Genomic DNA, 6,057 nt, shown 5'->3' with positions numbered 1-6,057 from the left:
TAGCTACGGTAAAACCAAGCTGGAAATGGAGAGCAAATATATGTGAGAGGCAAGCCATGGCTTGCAGTAAAGAAAATGTTTGCAGAAAACGCCAGCATTACAGGTTTATCTAAGGTGTGGTCTAGCTTAAGCTGCAGTAATTACCCAAGGTACCATAGCTGTGGCTGGAAAATGAAGTGCTTTATAAACTTAACCCATTCATGTCTCCTGAGACCAACCACAGTGTTACATCTAGGTCAAGCTGTGCTTTGTCCAGTGCAATTGAAAATTCCCAAACAAGATCACATCCTCTTTCATTTACTTGCCAAGTGCATATGGAGGCTCTGTGTTCTCACGTCTGTTCATGGCATTACAAATAGAAAAGAAAATTCTTTTCTTTTACTATTTATAGATGTTAGTGATTCCATCAACCATAGGCAAAACAGTTGAATGAGAGGAAATCTTTGAAAATACAAAATACCTGTTGGGCAAAGTATTTGCTAGGTAGTTATATATAGGGTTATATCAGTGGAGAAATAATACTGGGTGAGTAAGGGAGGCAGACTTAAACTTGCTGCTTTTTAGCTATATGTGTCTGATGGTTGAATTATCAGTGGGCAGCAATACTGCTGTCTTCAGGAGAGTTACACAGAGCTTGCCTAATTTTATTTGCTTCTCAAAAAACAGAATAATATCCAGGAGGATACCAAAATATTTATGTAAACTTGGAGCAATGCCTCATAAGATGGCCAGGATCTGAAGGAGTTTGTTTATGAGGAAAGAACTCAAAATCATGAGTAGGTGAAATCTGTCCAAAAAGTACTCTTAAGTATATGAAAATTTAAAATGTGAGGGAGACAGTGTAATAGTGTGTCTATTATGGATGAATTCCTAGGGACTGGCTGAAAAGAAGAACACTAAATTTGTGTTCCAAAGCCTTTCATTCACAGATGTACAGAGAAATGGCTTTCAAAGATGACATTAAGACTTGGCCTGATTTAATATCCTTTATAAATGCTTGTGAAGGATCTGATTTGGTACCAATAACTTCAGTTTTAGTCAGAGTATCGGGCATAATGCTTTGGCCTATAAAATCAGAGACGAATCTACTACTTCCAATGCTGACACGTTCCGATGTTTAATCTTGAACAGCTCATTTGGTTGGTTACGCTGACCACAATTAATAATCTTCCCTGGTTGGAACAGATATCTTTAGTTTCAATCAGATTACTAGATTTGTTTGGTTTTGACTTCCAGGGAATTAATCAGGAGTTATTAGTTTTTTTGCTTTTTGTTTGGCAGGATGGGGGGGATTATTTTTTCTTGGCTTGCCAAACACTGTAATTTTCAGTAAGCTTTCTGGTTTGCTAGAATGAAGCCCAACTACCCACTACCCCTTGCATCTTCTGTTCTTGGAGAATCTTTGTTGAGAAGGAGGCTGTTCTGGCATGTTTTCATGTGTGCTACGTTTATTTTTAAAATGTTTTCCAAAGAAGCTTGGCAACAAGCGCTGAGGCTGTCATTACTGTGGCGAACTGGAAAATAAAAGAACAGCTGGTATGTTTGGTGTACTGGGAGCTGTCACTCTTAGGATTCCCCCCTCCAAAAGTAAAATCAAAGTATGTATTTGTTTCTCTTTCGTAGTGTATAATAAATTATAGGAAGCTGAGAAAAAAGCCAAGCCAAGTCCTAGGGAAAAAAAAAAAATCAGTAGAAAGTTGACAGTTGCCGACTGGCAAAGTACATTCCTGGCATATGGGAAAGGAAAGAAAGTAGTAGAGGAATCTTCACGAAGGTTATTACCCTAAATTACTTGGGGGGTTGTCCTTAGTTTGCATAGGCTGTTCTTAATGCCATCAATGAGGGATGCACAACAACCAGTCAGGAGCACTGTACAAGCGTAAGGGCTGGCTGTATGGCACATAGCAGTACCAAAAAGAAATATCCAAACTGTAGGCACTGGCAGCTGGCTTGATGCTCCATCTGGGCTAACTGGTGCTGTGGAGGAAGAAGAGTATCATGATCTGGACAAAACTCCATGTGTTGCCCTGTGTCACATGGACATACCTTACCTCCCAGGCAGTGGGAGGGCACTGCTGCTTATCTGGCCTCCCTGCTTCCCCCCCACCTCTGGCTCTGGTAGTCGGTCCTCATTGGCTTTCCTCTGAATGCTATTCATTTATCTATTTATTTACTTTAGGAATCTGCTCCATGTTTGCTCATTTCATTTTTTATCTTGATTAAATATCTTTCTAAGTTTGGTTTTTACAGGCCCTTGTTTTCCTATGTAGAAAGCAATGGAGGAAGAGTTTGCTTAAGAGAGGAGTGCAGAATGGCAGTATTCGCACTAAGTCTGGTGAAGTTGGTCTAAATCTCTCCTTGACATTGGCGTACAAGAGATCAGACCCATATATTTTATTTTTCCAGTGTTTTCTGTGCAGACCTGTGACTTCTGCTTCCATTCACTCCTCATTCAAGCTGATAACATCCCTGTTGTCCTTAGTGGTGTTACGTACAAAATGCTTGCATTGTTTGTGAAAGTTACTTGCAAGTATTTCCTTGTGCTCATTTATTTGTTCTGCCTAATTACAAAGAATATGTGAAGGCAATTTGAAAACCCTAGATTTAGGAGGAAATACATTACGAAGTGCTCTGAGGGAATGAACAGTTTTCATTTTAACCAAATTGTTGGGGTGACTTTTCTTGGTAGGGTTTTCCATGCAGAAAAACAAATCTGCTCACACGTATTTCTGTTGTCTCTCTGGGCCTCTCACTGCCTCTGTGTCTCTTTAACTTTCTTTTCTTAAATGTTTTTATTTGTTGTTCAAATATTTGCGGTCCTTAGAGCAGAAAAACTTCAAGCATTTCGAAAACATAGGACTCCTTAAACTCGATAAAAATTACCGAGATACTGCTTTAAAGTGCCCTGCTTAAATAAATTAGAGCGTTCTACAACTCTTAAATGCCCAATAGAGATGCAAGAGGCACCTAGAATAATAGACTGGGTCACACTTAAATGAATCTCTCTTGAAGAACATAACAGTAATAAGATAAACTGGCTCTGCACTAAACCACAGAAGCAGAGATAATACAATACAGCTACCCTAAATGAATCTTCCTTAGAGGAAGTGACCAGGTGATAAACTGGAGCATGAAAAGGGGAAAAAAACAATTAAAATTACTTAACTTGTTGAAAGAATCAATTTTTCTGAGTATCAGGGCAAAACGTTACCAAGCTTATAGATAGCTCTTCAGAAGCAGAAAGGATTTTTAAAGCACTTCCTTTCGTATAGAAGCAATTCATTGACTAGATATACACAGTACATGAATTTAGTAGCTGCAGGTATGAACTAATAAAGCACTGGTTTTTATAGTGCTGGGCTTTTCTTTTCTTGTAACCTCTAAATCCAGGATTTAACCCCTGTGAGTTGCAGAATACTGTTGTGATCAGATTTTGTCAACAGGCCCTGCACAAATTGAGTTTGGTAGGTTCGTCAAGGTTATGTAACAGCAAACATTTGGAAAAATTGGGCACGATTGTCAGCCTTTGCTCTGAAAGGGCACAGGATTAAATGAGCATAAAAATTTAATTGTCCTCTCACCCTGAATGAGGCTGGGGCTTTCCATATTAGGGTCGGGCTGGCTAGTTGAGCAGCAATTTTTATCTGGCCCCTGGATAAATAGATGCATTCAGCCTTCTCGGGCCTTCAACCTTCATTAACACAGAAATTAATCACATAAATTAAACATATATATTTTGCTGGAAGAAGTCTTAACAAGCTGCATCCTCTACTGGATGAGAGAAAAGAATCAGGCATGTGTACATATTTAGCCTGACAATGCCAAGATTTCCAGAATATGTTTATATTTCTGTCCTTAATTTTCAAGCAGCTTGGCAGCTGGTGTAAATTGTCTACACTAATCACAGTGGAGTTAGGCCAATATATACCATGCAGGAGTTGATTTGTAGTTTGCTTGAGGCGCTCAAATTCCTATTCTCAACATGTTTTCTCTTTTAAACTTCATTGGTACATTACTGTAATTCAGTTGCTTTCAGTGGAGGTATATGGGTGTGTAATTGGAATAACCAAGCAAAGAATTAGTCCTTCAGATCTTATGAGGACAAGTGTATTCCTGTGCTTCAGTAGTGAAATGCAATGTGTGTAAGATACCAAATTTGTGATACATAATGACATTTTACATTTATATGGTCTCTTTCATTCCATGTAATCCCACAGAGATTTACAAGTAGCTTAATGGCAGCAAACTGTGTCTGATTTTTGAACTGAATTATTTCTTCCCTTGGAGCAGTTGGTCAGTCATGTAAGTGACATTAAAGAACAGAATAATCATTGATAACCTGGGTGTTTACTAGAGTTGCAGAAGTTCTCGGCCTCCCACCGTAAATGGCACTGTGTTACGTGATAATGTTGACCATAAGCTATTGAAATAAGGCAGGATTTGCCTAAAAGCAAATGCTTTGTACTTAAGGTTTATTTTTCTCATGTTTAAAATATGAAATTACAGAGTAAAAGGAAGTGGTAAAACCTCCATCACTCAAAGCCATGGGAATGTATCCGCTTGTTCACACATGCTTCATAGTTATTGAAAGTGTGATTCTCATTTTACCTACTAATCCAACACTTGGATGTATTTAGAGGAGAGCTTAGTCCTAGCCCTACGTTTTGATTTCCAAGTGATTATAAAGAAGAATGTGCCGCATCATACCTATCTTTTATTTGTGTGTCAGTGACCAATAAAACATTCAAAGTGCAATTGCAGGTAGACCAAGTTGTGTGCAAGATACAGAGCTCCTATTGATAATGTAAGTGCCTCTTGTGAAAGACACTGATGGAATTTGGTAGGTACATATTATTCATCTAGGCTCACTAGGACATGACAAAGAACAAGCTAACTTTAGGCAGTGAAACTTGGTTGTGTCATTTTATGGTCACCTGATCCTACCAGCTCTTCCTTGGTGGGCTCCTTGCTCCCATCCATCCTTCTTTGATCTGTGCTGAGCACTGTCTGATGCCAGGTGCCGAGGAGCAGAGAGGACTCAGGGAGCTCTGGTGCTGTGGGTATCCCACTGTTTTACAGAGCAGGAGCTGCTGAACAGTCCTCTGAAATGTCGCCAGCACTGGGGTGAATTTCACAGTCTGGATTTCTTAACTTTGGCATTCAGCTCCAGGGGAGCTCGCAGCTTTCTGCCTTAAACTAACTGGGAATTAGACATCTTTTCCTATGGAAATAGTATAGGTTTTAAAATACCTTACATGATGAATCAGGCTGAAATATTTGGGGTCGTGAGGGCAACCTTACTTTTACATGTGTAGTAATGTGTAGCTGGGTGGGTGACAGGCAGTTTCTTGGAGAATCCAGCTTTTGAGAGTGAACAAAAGAACATGGTTTTGGCATCTTAGATGGCTTTCTGGAAGCCCCTGTCCCAACCATTTTACAAAGCTGGAAAGGGGGGAGAGGCAAGGAAGCAGGAAGATAAGGGGCACTGGAAACCCAGGGAGCTTGTTTCTGGCAGACTTCTCTTCCCCTTGCTTCTCCTCGTTCCTCCTCTTCTCTGGAAGGCTTCTGTCAATTTAATAAGAAGGGAGATTAACAGAAGCTCTGTGTCTAGGGAAATCATTTTGTTTTTCTGCTAAATTTAAATGTTTCCCACAGAATTTTTCAATTGTGCAAGCGCAGCATTTCTGATTAGAAAATTAACATGGGAGATAATTTCTCAGTTCTGTTTTGATTACCCACCAGTGAATGCAATGTAGTTCACACTGCTTTATGTAGCCATTATGATCACTTTTAATAAGGTTAAGTCTTTTCCTCTGAGGTCTTTTGGACAGAACTTCAGGATTTTGAGCACTAGAAAACAATGTTAAGGTGTCCAGATTTATTGCTTTAAATGTGCCTCCATTTCCACTGGAAAGCCTGATTCTTCATGACTAGTCCCCCAAAATACATGCTCCAGTTTCTCAAGAGCATTCCCAATTCTCCTGTTTTGTGAGCTTCATATACTCAGTCTGTGTCCTTCCAGGGCTCACCATTAATAACATGCTGCATCCACAGCAC

The sequence above is a fragment of the Cygnus olor genome, chromosome 9 (assembly GCF_009769625.2).
Source record: "Cygnus olor isolate bCygOlo1 chromosome 9, bCygOlo1.pri.v2, whole genome shotgun sequence".
NCBI classification, from domain to species: domain Eukaryota; kingdom Metazoa; phylum Chordata; class Aves; order Anseriformes; family Anatidae; genus Cygnus; species Cygnus olor.
Note: the sequence above shows the minus strand (reverse complement) of the source record.